The sequence below is a fragment of the Zingiber officinale genome, chromosome 5B (genome assembly GCF_018446385.1).
Source record: "Zingiber officinale cultivar Zhangliang chromosome 5B, Zo_v1.1, whole genome shotgun sequence".
NCBI lineage: Eukaryota > Viridiplantae > Streptophyta > Magnoliopsida > Zingiberales > Zingiberaceae > Zingiber > Zingiber officinale.
In genome coordinates, this window is record NC_055995.1 from 71,766,586 (window position 1) to 71,784,317 (window position 17,732).

Below are 17,732 nucleotides of genomic sequence, written 5' to 3' on the forward strand. Positions count from 1 at the left end.
AACAGGCATACTTCTGTACAAGATTCCAACTTATCAGCATCTCCCTTCAGCACATGTGCTGGACTACCCCATATCCGAATATGACTCAGACTAGGCTTACGCCCATTCCATAATTCCGTGGGAGTAGAGGGTACTAATTTAGAAGGTACCAAGTTCAAAATGTACACTGTCGTTTCTAAAGCATATCCCCAGAACGAATTTGGTAATTCTGAATAACTCATTATCATTCTAACCATTTTCATAAGAGTCATATTCCTTCGTTCTGCCACACCATTCTGTTGGGGTGTATCAGGTGCAGACAATTGAGATTGAATCCCAACCTCTGATAAGTAATTCATAAACTCTCCTGAGAGGTACTCGCCACCATGATCAGACCGTAATGTCTTGATACTTTTACCTTGACGTTTCTCCATATCTGCCTTGTACTCTTTGAACTTATCAAAGCACTCAGACTTGCGGTGCATCAAGTAAATGTACCCATATCTCGAATAGTCATCTTTAAAAGAGACAAAATATTCAAAACCACCTCTCTCCTAGATAGTTATAGGTCCACACAAATCAGAGTGAATCAATTCCAACACATCTTTTGCTCTATACCCCTTGGCCTTAAAAGGTCTCTTGGTCATTTTACCTTCCAAGCAAGATTCACAGGTTGGAAAGTTTTCCAACACTAATGAACCCAAGAGTCCATCGGCTATTAGCCTTTGAATCCTACTCAAGTTAATATGACCAAGTCTTAGATACCAAAGATATGTTTGGTTCATTTTTGAAGGTTCCTTTCTCTTATTAGAATTAGAGGATGTGTTATTAATTTCCATTTGTTGCTTTGCGGGAGTTATTGGATTTAGAGTATACAAATTGTCAACTAATGTACCAGAACAGATAATAACCCTATTTTTCTTGATAACCACTTTATCATCAAAAGAAACAGCATATCCATCCAAAAATAATTTAGAAACTGAAATTAAATTCTTTTTAAAACTTGGTACATAAAGACAATTCCTCAAAATCAAAGTTCTATTCCTATCAAATGATAAGTAGACATCTCCCACTGTAACAACCGCTACTTTCGTAGCATTGCCCATGTAGACGGTTATCTCTCCCTCATATAGTCGTTGGGTTTCCTGGAACCCCTGCAATGTATTGCAGACATGATCAGTGGCTCCTATATCTATACACCAGGTACTGATAGATAACACTGCTAAACATGTTTCAACTACTAGAGAATAAGATATACCTTTATTGTTCTCTTTCTTATGAGGGCAGTCCACCTTCTAATGTCCAGACTGCTTGCAAATGAAGCACTTGCCCTTCAGCTTCTTCACTCCTGCTTTTAGTCAAGTACCTAGAGATCGATTCACTTTCTTTGCCGAGCCAGCTTGTTTCTTCTTCTTCTTCTTGCCTTTTGACTTAGAAGTAGAAATATTTTCAACAAAGTGAATTTGAAAATTATGACGAAATAGCCCTTCTCTTGCCTGAAGTTCTGTCAGTAGTTCCGCCAATGAATAAATCCTTTTATTCATATTGTAGTTCAGGCGGAACTGCTCAAAACATTTGGGTAGTGTTTGGAGAATAATATCAACCTGGGTTTCCCCATCGATTTCAACTCCAAGGATTTGTATCTCGTTCAAGTAAGCCATCATCTTGAGGATATGATCCCTCATGGGAGTCCCCTCTGACATGGTGGTTGTCATTAAGTTTCTTATAGCCTCTTGCCTAGCAGCCTGATTCTGGTGTTCGAAGACTTCCTTGAGATTGTACATCATATTATAGGTAGTAGGCATGGACTGATGCTGATGTTGCAACACATTTGACATAGAAGTCAAAATGTAACACCGCGTCATCTCATCTGGCTTTACCCATTTCTTATGATACTCAATCTCCTCTTCACTAGAATCACTATTAGGCTCATTAGGGCAGACCTCTAATAGTATAAACTTATAGCCTTCAGTAGTTAGGACAATGTCCAAATTTCTTTTCCAATCTATGTAATTGGGACCAGTAAGTTTATTCTCTTTCAGAATAATAGTCAGTGGGTTGAAAGTCATCCTAAGAATCACAAAATAAGTTTTGATCAAAACTTTAGAATTTAGAATAATATTGAGTCCTCAAACAATATTATTTAAATTCACCGACACATCAAAACACCGTGAATTTTGTATGCCACGATAGTGTGAACATATACAAATTCAAACATTTGTAAGAGGAGGTTTTACCCATTAATTTTGTTCTTGTCAACCTAACTTTATGATAAATAAAATTAATAGTTGGTATTCCTTTGGTTACACTAATAATAGCAGTGACTCCGATGGGGAGGATACTATTAAATGCGCCTAAGTGTATACCATTACTTGATACTTAGTCCATTAAATAGGATTGTACCCCTTCAGTTGGAGAAGATCACACGCTCCTAAATAATTTCCTATAATCATCCATAAAGGAAGTTTGATCTAGTGATCCACAAATAAACTCATCCGATGTGGAGGAAGGCACTCAGAGCCAACGCGCAAGTTTGTTTGCATCACTTACAAACCAGTAATGGAGACCGTGGAATTTATTTATAAATCCCTCTCCCACTTAGTTACTTAAGATGAGGATTTTAACATGCACACACACATCATAGCAAATAAAAGAAATAAATATAGAAAAAAAAATCCAACTATTATGGCCTCTTCCATCACTGTCCTCCGTGTGCTGCCAACCCTAGCTGCTGTCATCTTTAGCCACTGCAATCGGGTCTAGTCATCGCATCTATCTTGCTTCTTTTTTCGCTGCACCTCTGGTCCTCGAATAGCACCATGCCTCGCAAGGATACGATCAGCGACAAAAATAAAATTTTACATTTATCGATCCTATATTCCACAAAGGAATGTACATAAAGTCTAGATCAAACAAAATGTAAAATCCTAAAACTAATACAGCTCCTGCTGTATTTAATAAGTACAATAATGCACACACATAAAATGCCCTCGACATGTCCGAAGGTCCAATCACACACAATCACAATAGGCCATAATAGTTGGAGCCTGCAACCACAGAGTTAATCTATTTGCACATCCTACTATTATCCTGCCTAAAATATATATGACAAGTGCATAATTAAACTAAAAACCAAACATACAGAGGTATAACCTCGCTCTAATACCAATTGTTGGTTGCTACTCGGAATACCGTCCTAGTTCCCCTTGTATAAAAATTTATACAAGCATAGAACTATCCTAGCTATCCATGTGCTCTACTAAAGTTAAATTTGGATTGCAAACGATGCTTAACATTATTAATCCAAATTTTTCTTTAGAAGTTAAACTTGGATTGGGGATGAAACTTAACATTCTTACTCCAAGTTCAACCGATGTGATCTACCTAAGTTAAACCATATTACAGAAGTTATCAAATATCTATTTCTAAGATCGTCTTCCAGGTTAAACATGGCGAGGCACTAGGCCTTCTTGGGTATGGGATCATCCACCACTTCCTAGACAAAGCCTCACAGAGAAATTGGATATTTAACTTCTTACAGTAAACTAGATTTAACTATAGAGACCTCAATAGAAACACATTATCGAAACATGAAATCAAAAAATAAAATCGATAACAAAAACGATAACTTAAAATCGATAACCTCTTGTGTTTGGTTTTTCAAAATCTATACAAAAGATGAACTAGTTATGATGCGGATACTAATAACTAGTTATACCTTTTATAGCTTATAGACCTCTTAATCTTCTATTGTATTCCTCTCCTTCTCTTGGGCGTCGTGTGGGAGACGATCTTCCAAGATGAAATCCACTCAAGCTTCTTCCAAGGCTTCCAAGATCCAGCCACCAAATAACCTCCAAGGGATGCTAGACAAGAGAGCTTCCTTCACTTCTTCTTCTCCTTCAAGCAACCGGCCACCAAGAGATCTCCCACAATTGATGTCGTCGGCCTCCAAGAGAGAAAACAAAAGGAGAGAAGAGAAAGAACAAGGGTCGACCACCAAGGAAGAATATAGAGGAATAGAAGATATGTTGTGAGGTGATGCACTCCCTCCTTCTCTTTTATAATTCTTGGTCTTGGCAAAAAAGGAAAGTTTTATAACAAAAAATAAAACTTCCTTTTCTCCCATGACATGGTCGGCCATAAGCTTGTGCTCCAAGCAAGGAAAGATTTTAAACAAAATTAAAATCTCTCTTTTAAAATCCCTTTTGTGGATAGTTATAAAAGAAATATTTTATAAATTAAAATCTCTCTCTTTTAAATCATTTTATGGATATCTATAAAAGAAAAGATTTAAAATAAAATATAGTTACAAAAAATGAAAGTTTTATAATAAAAATTAAAATCTTTCTTTCACATTATAGATAACTACAAATAAGGAAAGATTTCAAATCTCTGTTTTATTCCTTTGTAGAAAGCTATAAAAGAAAAGATTTTAAAATTTAAAATTCTCTTTTAAAACCATCATAAAAGGAAAGTTTTTAACAAAATAAAAACTCCTTTTATTTCCTTTTATGACCAATCTAAAAAAGGAAAGTTTTATATTAAAATCATCATTTTAAATTCTTTTTATGGATCTCTATAAAAGGAAAGATTTTACAAAAAATAAAACTTCCTTCTCTTCTTGTGTGTGGTCGGCCCCTTGCTTGGGCACCAAGCAAGGCTTGGCCGACCCTAGCTTGGGCTCCAAGCTTAGCTTGGTCGGCCCCTTGCTTGGTCTCCAAGCAAGGTTTGGCCGACCCTAGCTTGGGCCTTAAAAAGCTTGGCTTTTGGGTGGATATAAGGCTTTATATAAGAGGCTACAATAGGGACCTAGAGGAGAAATTGACTTTGGTCTCCCGATGAGCTTGAGCTTCTCGTGTTCGCCCCAAACACCCAACTCAAGTTCATCAATAATAACTCATACCACTAAAGAGTTATTATTGCACTACCGCACCAATCTCATATTACAATATGAACTCCTTCTTATTATGAGTGTGTTAGTCTCCCTGTGTTTAAGATATTGAATGTCCACTAATTAAATGAGTTACTGACAACTCACTTAATTAATATCTAGCTCCAAGAGTAGTATCACTCAACCTTATCGTCATGTCGGACTAAGTCCACCTGCAGGGTTTACATGACAATCCTTATGAGCTCCTCAAGGGGGCATCATCAACCTAGATTACTAGGACACAGTTTCATTCTATAATCAACAACACACCATATAAATAATATCATTTTCCAACTTATCGGGCTTATTGATTTATCAAACTAAATCACACCCTTTGATAAATTAAAGAAATAAATATTAAATATACGTGTTTGTTATTATATCATGATTAAGAGTACGCACTTCCATAATAACAGAGGTTTTATTCTTTTATATAGTTAGTATAAAAAGAAACTATCTCAAATGGTCCTGCTCAATACACTCATAGTGTACTAATGTAATTTTATAGTCAAGATAAACTAATACCAAATTACACTACAACCACTCCAATGGTTTGCCCCATTCCATCTTGGTTGTGACCTACTATTTATAATTTATAAGGAACTGATAACATGATCTTCTGTGTGTCTCCTCACACCATGTTATCTACAATATAAATTAAATGGACAACTACACTTAACATAAATGTAGACATTTGACCAATGTGTTTCTTATTTTAAAATAAATGTGTATACAAAAAACTAGACTTTTAGTATACACTCTAACAGTTAGAACGTCTCAAAATTGAAAAGGCCAGTTTCCAAGAGAAAGAGGAATGCCTTGAGTCAGAATTACAGACATATAAGGCGGGTGAAGAGGAGAGATGGGAGAGCCGACACCAGCAATACTTAACCTCTTCTAAACTCACGAATGAGTTTGCCAGTCGCATTGTGGGGACCTTGACCCATTCAGTCGATGGAGTTCTGACACAATTGCGAGAAGGGGGGATTTTAGCTCAAGAGCCTCCTCCCCTATTTATTGATCGGCGACGACTTAATAAAGAGTTGCCCAAGCAATTCATCAGTAGTTTTAAGTGAGCCTTGTATGACTGAACTAGTTGTAAGACAAACTGTGGGTGCTTGCTCTCCATCACTCGGTGAGCCTTGTGCCGCAAAAAACATTACTGACTCGTGCCTTGGTGTATATATGTATATATCTCAGACTACGGTAAATACACTTGCTAATCTCTAAAGCAGACATGTGTTAATCATAACATGTTAGATATATTCGCAGACTTTTAAAGTAGACATGTACAATTATGGTATCAGAAATGAATATAGAGTAGTTATTTGTATGTACGATAGGCACATATTCGAGAGGTGATACTTACTTGTTCGTCTACCTATCTTTAAGGTTGTTAGTCCATAGAGCCACCCTTGTTTTATGGTTCATTGTCTTCTGACACTTCTCCCTTTTCGAATATGTTCCTGTTTTACTTATAACAAACAAGAGGTAAAGAGTAGGTGCTTTAACGAAGTGGTCTCGAAACAATGCAACCCCATAGGTGGGTATGTAACGGGTCAAGTGATTAAACATAAGCATTTTTCCTTATTGTTTTCACTTGAAAATATATTGGTAGAAATCAGCACTTACTTGTTTCTTGCAAACTTTGTACCCTTTTAGAGTGAACCATGTTGGTATAAAGGATTCCATCCACTTTTGTACTTTGGTCAAGCTTCATATGTAAAAATCAAAGGGTTATGACATCTCGGTCGGGGATATGCTCCCGGGCGGATCTGAAATTAATATATTTCGATCGAGAAAATATTCCTGAACGAATCTGAACTAATACTTGAAATCCAGAAGATTGATATATTTCGATCAGGAATGTACTTTCGAACGGATCTGCATTTGTACGAGGAGGCCAGAATATTGTCATATTTTGGTCGGGCATGTACTCCTGAGCGATTATAAATTAATATGAGAAGGTCATAATATTATCACATTTCGGTCGGGAATGTCCTTCCAAGCAAGTCTGAATTAATACGAGGAGGTCAGAGTATTGATATATCTCGGTCGGGCATGTACTACCGAGCGAATATAAATTAATATGAGAAGGCCAGAATATTATCATATTTTGGTCGGGGATGTCCTCCCGAGTGAATTCACATTAATATGAGAAGGCCAGAATATTGTCACATTTCGGTCGGGAATGTCCTCCCGAGCGACTCTGAAATAATACTTGAAGGCCAGGAAGTTGATGTATCTCGGTCGGGCATGTACTCTCGAGCGAATATAAATTAATATGAGAAGGCCAGAATATTGTCATATTTCGATCGGGCATGTCCTCCTGAACGAATCTGCACCTACCTAGAGTTCAAAGTCTTCAACTATTTTGACCAGTGTCCACCCATTTCCTTCTCGAGATGTCCTAGTTACCCATTGTTGGGCAGAGGAGGCATGCTCAAACTATTATGGATTTACAGTCCCCGATTCCCCTTAAGGAAGCTAGACCGGTCATTCCTTAAGGTATCCGATCGACTATTGCCGAGCGGAGAAAACACGCTCGAATAGCACTGAGCGGAGGAAGCACGCTCAACTATCAGGGGTTTAAAGTCTTCAGTTCCCCTCAAGGAAGTCAGACCGGTCACTCCTTAAGGTCCCCGATCAACTGTTACCGAGCGGAGGAAACACGCTTGAATAGCACTGAGCGGAGGAAGCACGCTCAAATATCAGGGGTTTAAAGTCTTCGGTTCCCCTCAAGGAAGTCAGACCAGTCACTCCTTAAGGTACCCGATCGACTGTTGTCGAGTGGAGGAAGCACGCTCGAATAGCACTGAGCGGAGGAAGCACGCTCAACTATCAGGGGTTTAAAGTCTCTGGTTCCCCTCAAGGAAGCCAGACCGGTCACTCCTTAAGGTCCCCGATTGACTGTTACTGAGCGGAGGAAGCACGCCCAAAAGAAGAATTGTTTGGTTCATTCTAGTAAATGTATGTATTGATCAAAGAGTAGATGCATGCATTCTTTCATTATATCCAAAAATTAAATGGAATATATGGACAAATTACAGGCGTACTTGTTAGGCTCTGTATGATTGTAAGTGATTTGCACTCCAAGGCCTCTCGAGATTTCTCCCTTCTGAGTCTTGGAGGTAATAAGAACCGGAAGCAAGCTTCTGTATAATTTTGTATGGTCCTCCCCATTGGGGCACTAATTTAGTAATGTCTCTCATAGGTTTAACACACTTCCATACTAAATCCCCTACTTGAAAGAATCAGGGGATAACTCTTTTGTTATAGTTCTATCTCATTCATTGTCGATAAGATATAAGATGAGTTGCTGCCTTGTCCCAAGCTTCTTCAATAAGGTCGAGTTCCATCAGACGTCGACCGTGATTATCTTCATCATAAAATCGTCTCGGATCATATTCCACCCCAACCTCAGTGGGGACTACTGCATCTCCCTCGTATACTAGCTGGAATGGAGTTATCCCTGTAGCCTCTCGAGGGGTGGTACGGTAAGCCCACAGCACACTAGGTAACTCATCTATCTAACTACCACCAACATGATCTAATTTAATTTTGAGTCCTTTGATGATTTCTCTATTGGTCACTTCTGCTTGCCCATTACTCTGTGGATATGCCACAGAGGTGAATGTCTGTGTAATGTCATCCCCTGCACACCATTCTCTAATTCTCTGTCCCTGGAATTGTCTTCCATTATCAGAGATTAACTTATGGGGAATACCAAATCTACAAATAATGTGTTGCCATGAGAATTTGATGACCATATTCTCAGTGATTCTTGCTAATGGTTCAGCTTCCACCCATTTTGAGAAGTAATCTACAGCTACCAATAGAAACCTTCTTTGACCATTGCCAGGGGGAATGGGCCTACTATGTCCATACCCCACTGATCAAACATGCAAGAAACGATGGAAGTCTTCAACAGTTGAGTAGGATGATGTGAGATATTTTGATGCTTTTGACAAGACATGCATGCCCACACGAGTTGAGTCGCATCTTCTTGTAGAGTAGGCCAAAAATACCTGGCCAATAATATCTTACGTGCTAGAGATCTTCCCCCAATATGACTACCACATGAACCTTGATGAACCTCCTGTAAAATATATTGTATATCTTCTGGTCCAATGCATTTGAGCAAGGGACTGGAAAAAGTCCTTTTGTAAAGTTGATCCCCTATCAAAGTATACCGAGTGACCTTCTTCTTAAAGACTCTAGCTTATTCTGCATCTGCTGGTAGGACACCCTGTATTTCTATGTCGGCTTGTCTTTCAATACAAGACACCAATACTATCTGTTCTACTAGTCGGTCTAGGTTCCAAGGTACTATTGCTGACGCAAGCTTTGCTAGTTCATCCACCACTTGATTCTTTGATCGGGGGATCTTCTGTATATTTACTTCTTGAAATATAGCTTTCAGTTTATCAAAAGCTTCTGAATATAACTTGAGTCGATCACTGCTAATCTCGAAATTGTCAGTAAGAGGTACTTGATGATAGCCCTGGTAGGCATGCAGCATACAAATATACTCGCATCCAGCGGTAGAGTCCACCACTTGGTCAATGCGCCACAAAGGATAGTAATCTTTTGGGCAAGCCTTGTTGAGGTCCCGGAAGTCAATACACACTCTCCACTTATTTCCTGGTTTAGGTACCAGGACGACATTGGCCAACCAGCTAGGAATTGTACCTCCCGAATATATCCCGCCTCCAGTAGCTTATCCACTTCTTCCTTGATGATCTGGTTCTGGTCGGCTCCAAAGTCTTTTTTCTTTTGCTTGACAGGCCTAGCATTAGGATAAACATGTAATGAATGTTCCATTACTAGAGGAGAAATACCTGTGACCTCCTTGGGAGTCCATGCAAACACATTGCTATTCCAGCTCAAACACTGTATCAGCTCAGTTTTAAGTGGAAGGTCTAAGTCGATCTCCACATAAGTTACAGCTTCTGGTTGCCCGGTCTGTATCTGTACTTTCTCCTTTTCTTCGTATATCAAACTGGGCGGTTTCTCAAGGATAGCATTAACTTCCATCCTCTGAGCTTTGTGGGTGACATTAGCCTCTATTCGGATGATCTACACATAGCATTTCTGTGCGAGTAATTGATCTCCGCAGACTTCTCCCACTTGGTCATCAACGGGGAACTTTACCTTCTGGCAGAAAGTAGAAATGACCGCCCGAAACTCATTCAAGGTCGGCTGACCCAGTATAACATTATATGCAGAAGGCACATCCACCACCATAAAATAGGATCTCCTGGTTCTCATTAGGGGATCCTCCACTAAATAAATGGCCAGCTTTATCTGGACGAGTGGTTGCACTTCATTGCCCATGAAACCATAAAGAGGGGTCACCATGGGTTGGAGCTCTCTCAGATCTATCTGCAACTGGTCAAAAGCTTTTTTGAAAATAATATTGACAGAACTGCCAGTATCAATGAAGGTACGAGAAATATTGTAGTTAGCTATGACAACTTTTATTATCAGAGTGTCATCATGGGGTACTTCTACCCCTCCAGATCTTTAGGACCAAAAATAATCTCTGGTCCCGTTGCTTTTTCTGTGCTGCATCCTACTGCATGGATCTGCAATTGCCGAGCGTGTGCTTTCCTCGCCGGATTAGAATCGCCATCAGTAGGTCCGCCCGTTATCATATTAATATTTCCTCGGGCAGCATTGCTCCGGTTTTCCTCTTGTCAAGCAATCGCTATCTTGTGATGTGCTGGTTCGGGCGCCCGAGATGGCCTGCCCGGCAATTGCAATGCCCCCTGTTGTGGCTCAGTCGCCTGATATTCCCGCTTAAGCAGACTATTTTTCCTTAGGTAGGGTTGTCGGTTGGGAGATCATCGACGATAACGATTGTTATTTGTCCTCTGGTTCCTCAAGGTAAAGCAATCTTCAATGTAATGAGTACCCAACATATGGTAAGTACACCATCTTTGGGAGACTTCTTGTGGCATCTCCACATGCTGGACTGCTTGAGGTCTTCTTTCAGGCTGACGGTGTGGAGGGGGAGCTCCGCGAGGCCCCCTTGGCAGATGAACAGGAGCTGCGAATCCATCGTGAACTACGGCTGAGACAAGCACGACGTTTTCCTTCTTGCGAGCTGCTTGAGCTTCTTCGACATTAATGAATTCAATAGCTCGCTCAATCAATAAATCAAAATTGGTTGGGGGATTACGCACTAAATCTTTGAAAAAATCGTTATCGTTGAGTCCTTGAGAGAAGACACTTACCAAGATTTCTGTAGTAGCATTAGGGACATCAATGGCTACCTGATTAAACCTCTTAATATATGCCCAGATGCTTTCCTTGCGCCCTTGTTTGATAGAGAAAAGACTCCAAGGAGTTTTATGATACCTTCGGTTGCTAGAGAAATGATGCAGAAATACTTTGCGGAAATCCTTGAAACGCCGAATAGAGCCTTTTGGTAGTCGTTTAAACCATCTTTGGGCCGCTCCACCAAGGGTGGTAAGGAACATTCGACATTTAACCCCATCAGAAAATTGTTGTAACAGAGCAGCATTCTCAAATTTAGCGAGATGATCTTCTGGATCGGTGGTCCTAGAGTACTCTCCGATATTTAGATTCTGATAGCGCTTTGGCAATGGATCATCAAGAACCCTCTGAGAGAATGGAGTAATAATTCTCTCAGGAGAACTAACACTAGTCACCATTATCCCCTTGCATTTTTCTTTCATTGGTGCTTCATTGGAGGATTCTTGCAGCACCGGCTTTCATCCTCCTTGTTTCGTCAGGGTATGAAAGAATGTTTGAGGATGTCGAATGGGAGAAACGGGAGCAGGAGTTATATAAGTCACATTATCCTCCTCCATACCTCTATTTTTGTGGCGATCTGTAGTCGAGATCGCCGAATTTATCGCTACCAGTAAGGTGCCTCCAGTGTTTGCTTGTTGTTGCTGTTGTAATTGTAATTCCTTTTGAATCCTGGAGTTGATAAGCAACTCCAAGTCTTCTTGGGTCAGAGTAATAGTGTTAGGCTTTCCAATGTCCTCCATCACGAAGTCTCAGATTCAGGTGAGAGTTCCCACAGACGACGCCAAATTTGATCCTGTCTGAGAGCTTGTGGGATAAAGCACTAGGGGACGATGAGCGGTGACGAATAATCACCCTGATGCCGACGAACAGGGGAGGATCCGAGAAAACCACAGCGGATCTCACAAGAGCCTAAATGTAAAAAAATAGACCCGAGAAAACCAAAGCGGATCTATGAAGAATACCTCACAAAAATGAACTCCGACGAGGTGCCTTCGTGGATCAATGAAGACTCAGTAATCCAATGGATGATCTCCTCTTCCTGCGCACAATGAGACCAACCAACAAAGCGTTAGTGATATAAGACCGGGGTGGGAATCCCTGGCTAGGTCCTCCAATGCTCAAGTCAGTTTTCGGCGAGAAGAAGAAGAAGTAGTGTGGAAAAGATGAAAATTAGGGTTTGCTTCTTATGCAATGTGTATGTTTGCATACCTGGCCAGTGGAGAGGATTCCCCTTTTTATTTCACCTCATATAACCTCCACAGTCATGAGGTGGACCCCGGTTTGTTAAAGTTTGTTAAGAGATAACGTAAGCCATAACTACAATAATAGTTTAAGGAATCTTTTTTCTTACCCCAAATGTACCTTCTTTGTCATTTAGCATACCTGTGGGGACTTCTAGAAGCTATTTGCCGCCAAATTAATTAAGCTATCATATGATCACATGTTGTTATGGTTCACCTGTTACATACACTTGGTTAGTCACATAAGCTTATTCTGTATATATTAGAAATATCTTCTATTTGTACTAGTCTCGGCCGGTATTCTATACTTGATTGGTTATTTATACCCGACCAAGATTTTACTATTATAAATATGCCAGAAATCGTGGAAGATTGAAGACCTTTATGCTCAATCTACTTTTCATACTCGGTCGGTCTATTAATCCCGGTCGGTTACACCTTATCGACCGAGATTAACCAGTCGGACGTATAAAAGTACTATTACCCGGTAGCTCATCCTTCGGTCGGTCATATGCTACTAAATGCCTCTGCGCTCGGCCAGTCTATTGAGCACGACCAATCCTAGCTTATTGATTGAGATTAACCAGTCGGGCGTATATAGGCCTTTAGGACAGCTTAATGCTAAGTGCTTCTACGTTCGATCGGTCTCTTACACTCGACCAGTCTTTGACTACCGAACTCATATGCTCGGTCAGTCTATTGAGTGCGCCTGATCCTACCTTATTGACCGAAATCAATCAGTTGGGCGTATAAAAGTATTATTACCCGGTAGCCCTTCCTTCAGTCAGTCGTATGCTAAGGATCGTGTGAGACTAAATACCTCTATGCTCGTCCAGTCTACGGAGCCCGGCCAGCCTTTGCCTGCTGAACTTATATGCTTGGTCAGTCTATTACGTTCGTCTGATCTTTGTCTGTTGTGCGCAAGGTTAAGAACTTCTACGCTCGGCCGACTCTCTATGCTCGGTCGGTTATTTATGCATGACCGAGCACTCGTGTTCGATCGGTCTTTGCTTACTAAACTCATATGCTCGAGTGACCCTACCATGCCTCGGACCGCCTAAGGTTAAACTTTCTTTACACTAGGTTGATCCTTTATATCGACCGACCATACATACTCGGTCGATCTTTTATATTCAGTCAGGATCCGCCTACCGGCCTTATATGCTCCGCAGATCCACTGTGTTCGACCGGTCTATGGAGCTCAGCCGATCATGCTTTATCGGTCGAAGTTAATCAGTCGGGCATATATAAGCCTTCTCGCCCGGTCGACCCTCCCTTGGGCGACCTTTGCCTGCCGAACTTATATGCTCAGTCGGTCTATTGCGTTCGACCGATCTCTATCTGCCATACGTGTAGTGACCCCCTTACCTGGTCAAACCTTTTCCAGGCGGCCCCTCATCTCGCCCTTTTCAGCCTTCCTTGCCTTTGTTATCCCCTTTCCTTCTCCTGTGAAGGGTCCACTTATCATAACTCATATCAAGCAGTATTCCAGTTAAAGGATAAGTCAATCAAAACTTACCCCAGTTAGGTCTTGGACAAACCCATTGGCCAACCCCATTATAGTGTGACCTTCCATCTGAGTCATCGAGTCCTCCCAAGACTCTGCTAGCAATCCCTTCAGTTGTATCTACCCACAGGGCGGAGAGGGATCCGAAGATGAGGTTACCCCTTGAACAGATGGCATGTCGAAGACATCCAAGAATTGAAAGTGACTCTTTGACTTGCAGAACGAATTAGGCTCGGAGGAAGCTCCTGTAGGCAAGACGGTTGGATGAGGTGATGATGCTCGAGGAGTTGGGGCTATAGGGGACTTGCTCGACTAGAAAATCGTCTCCCCTTGGATTAGGCTATGGGAGGGCAGAGCGAAAGGAATCTACTCGGAAGATGGGGTCGGCATGCTTTACCTAACCGGTGTGGATCGGGCGGAAGGCACAATAGACAAAGGCGCCCACTCCACTCGGGAGATGGTTATTTAGTATTGGTAAATGGCGTCTCTTGTGTTTAACCCTCAGTTGTGTTTCAGATTCTAGAGAAGGAATTTCCCCCACACTCGTTGTCATGCTAGTACCACCCGCTCGGTTGCTAGAAGCATCTCTAGAGTGGTCGGTCGACTGATCTTCTCGCTCAGCTAAAAGGGCTTGGCCTCATCGATTTAGTTCGGCTTCCTCCAATCGTAGGATTCAAAAGCTAGAGCCTGGAACATAGTCCTCGTTGCACACAATGGAAAGGACCTCAGTTAGTGATAACATAAAAACTATGTTATCAATCCTTACCAAAAGAGAAGGGAAGCGCTACTCAGGCTAGACTCAATCCGAACATATAAAGGAGGCCCTCCTGTAGTAGCTGAGGGATGTTGAATTGCAGATCGGCTAGCTTCTTCAAAGCAGAAACGAATGCAGGTTCATGGTGGTAGTCTCCTAACTCGGGAGGAGGGGAAAGGTCTGCTTGTCAACCGGTCGATCAAGACACAGAATCAGACACTTGGATAAAAAAAAAGAAATGGGATTTCTATCCCTTATTAGACGAAGACAGTTTCTTGAAAAAAAAATACCTTGGGACGGGCTTGAAACAAGACAACCCTATGCTTCGATTTCTTAGGATAATTAAAATAGAAAAAAATACGAGGGGCTAAGGGAATATCATACAAACAGAATAGGATCATCATTTCACACATCAATTGGAAGGCATTGTAAGAAAGTTGTTGAAGAAGAATATGAAAGTAGTGACTTATTTCAGATAGAAAATGGGGAATGGGGAAGCGCAAACTAGCTTGAATTAGATCTTTGAAGAAGGCTACGTAGCCCCACGGAGGACGGTGGGGGCGGTCGTGACGACCAGGAATGAGAATGCACAGGTTTTTAGGGATCTCCAGCACTAGGTGAATCATCTCAAGGTCACAGCTATCGAAATCAGAGCAAGTGGATGTATACCAAGGAGTAAAAGTTTCTTGGACCATAGATGAACAAAGGAGAGATGCAGAAGGATAAGAAAAAGTACTTATAAAGAAGATCACGGGAAGGGGAGCATAGTCAATAGAAATTGCCGAAGAAGAAAACTTAAGAAGACAAAACACGAATGAATTACTTCATGGATGTTTAGAGATTTTAACAAGAGCTAGGAGATATCTTTAAAGCCTGACCATCCGATCAAAATGGCCTGCTTAGTTGTAACCGTCGGATCGGAGGGAATGAATTATTGTCGGTTCGTATGAAAAGACATGCATCAACTGTTGGCGCAATCGACCTCCAAGGTTTTAATGTCCGACAAATATGTTTAAGTATGTTTAAGTATGGAGCTTGATCAAGGGAAGTCCTAGTTGTAGGCTAGGCAAGGGAAGTCCTAGTTGTAGGCTAGGCAAGGAAAATCTCGGTATATCGTGGAAGCCATGTGGAGAGGTCTGGAGGACCTGATCCCTGAGTAGCCGAATACTGAGTCCTAGCTGTAGGCTAGGGAAGGGAGATCTCGGTAGATCGTGGAAGCCAGATGGATAGGTTTGGAGGACATGATCCCTGGGTAGCCGAATACTGAGTCTTAGTGAGTGAAGCCAGGTGGAGAAACCCCTAGGGGGTGATAACCTTAGGTAACGAAAAGTCTTGGAGGAGTGAACTCCAAGCAAGGTTGATCGGATGGTTTCCGGTTGACCGCGCACGGTCGACCGGACCAGCGGATCTCGGTAAATCTAGGTTTAGTTTTACCATTGTATTCTGTAATATTATTATTGTTGTTGGCTAATATAGTATTGCAGGAAAAGTCTTAGTGGATCAGGCGATCAGACACTGAGCAGGCAAAAGTCCAAATAGGTCTGGAGGGCCAATGTTTGGCAGGTAAGTTGAGGTATTCAACTGAAGGAGCGACAGGGAGGTCGGGCTCCTAAAGGAAACAACCTAAGGTCACTGATCCAACTGAAGAAACCGGAAAGGTTTCCAAGTTAAGATCAAGACAGTTCTACTGTCTTTATATTACTCATGCATTATAATATTGTTAGTATGCTAACATCTGTTTTGCAGGATTCTTTTCTACCTAACACTGTTTGTAGGTCCGACTGGATCGATCGACCGAACAAGGCAAAAGCAATATAGTATTCAGATCAGACCAGAACAGAGTCTAAGTTCAATCAAACGTTGATCGGTCGACCGAACTGTAAGATCGATCGACCGAACCATGATGACTCAGCACCAGTTCATGAGCACCGATCAGAAGCAAAGGAAAAGAAGTGGATCGGTCGACCGAACCAATCAGCATTAAAGGTGCATTAACTGTTAATCTCGGCAAATCAGGATGAACAGGGAAGGAACCTATTCGGTCGACCGAAAAATGGGATCGGTCGACCGAACCCTTTATGATTAATTAATGTCAGAGATCGAGCTAGCGTCAGACTCCAGCCAGGAAGGAATGGAGCTGGTTCGGTCGACCGAACAGAGGGATCGGTCGACCGAACGTCCATTACACCTATAAAAGGAGGCTCGAAGTCTGAGGCTTAACAACACTTCTGATCATCTCAAAAGTTCTTCTTCGCGTACGGATTGTGCTACACATCTTCATCAGCTCAACAAGTCACTCCGTCCGGAAGTACCGATCTGTATCTGTACGGCTTAACAACACTTTGTCAGTATAATTTTTTGTATTGCACTTAAAATTAAATAAGATAGTAGGGTTCTTACTATCTTATACTTCTTGTATCTATACGATCTGCTTCTTTCCGAATGTTTCGGAAATAAGGGTTATAGTGATTGCCCATCGGTGCGGTCAAGGACCGCGGGCCTTCGAGTAGGAGTCGAGGTAGGCTCCGAACGAAGTAAATGAACGACCATTTTGCCGCCTAGAACGATTTAAAGAAAAGAAAATTTAAAATAAAGCGACCCCCCCCCCCCCCACTCTATCACTCTCATCCGATCTATCATCAACTATCGCACCAGAGAAAAGGGAGTTGGTGGAACATGTTGCGCTTGCCCATAAAACTGCATTTATGATGGACAAAATAACCAAATCATTTCGCTAGTGCGCTCTCACTCGTATATCACCAGCGCCTTACCTTGCATATCAAGCACCTGACATGTATTTTTTTTTTTTAGAAAGATAATGTTAACTGCAACATTGAGTGGCGATAAACAAAGTTGGCAGCCGATTGGGTGATCGAACGGTAGTAAGACTCAGGTTTAGTCAGTTGGTCATGAACCTCTTTCGATTAGCCTTGAAGGGGAGGCTTATGATATAACGCGTGATATGTGGCCCCAAAGGTAATATGAGGTCAATAGTCAAAATGATGTGACCATCAAAGTCAAAATGATGTGGCAGTC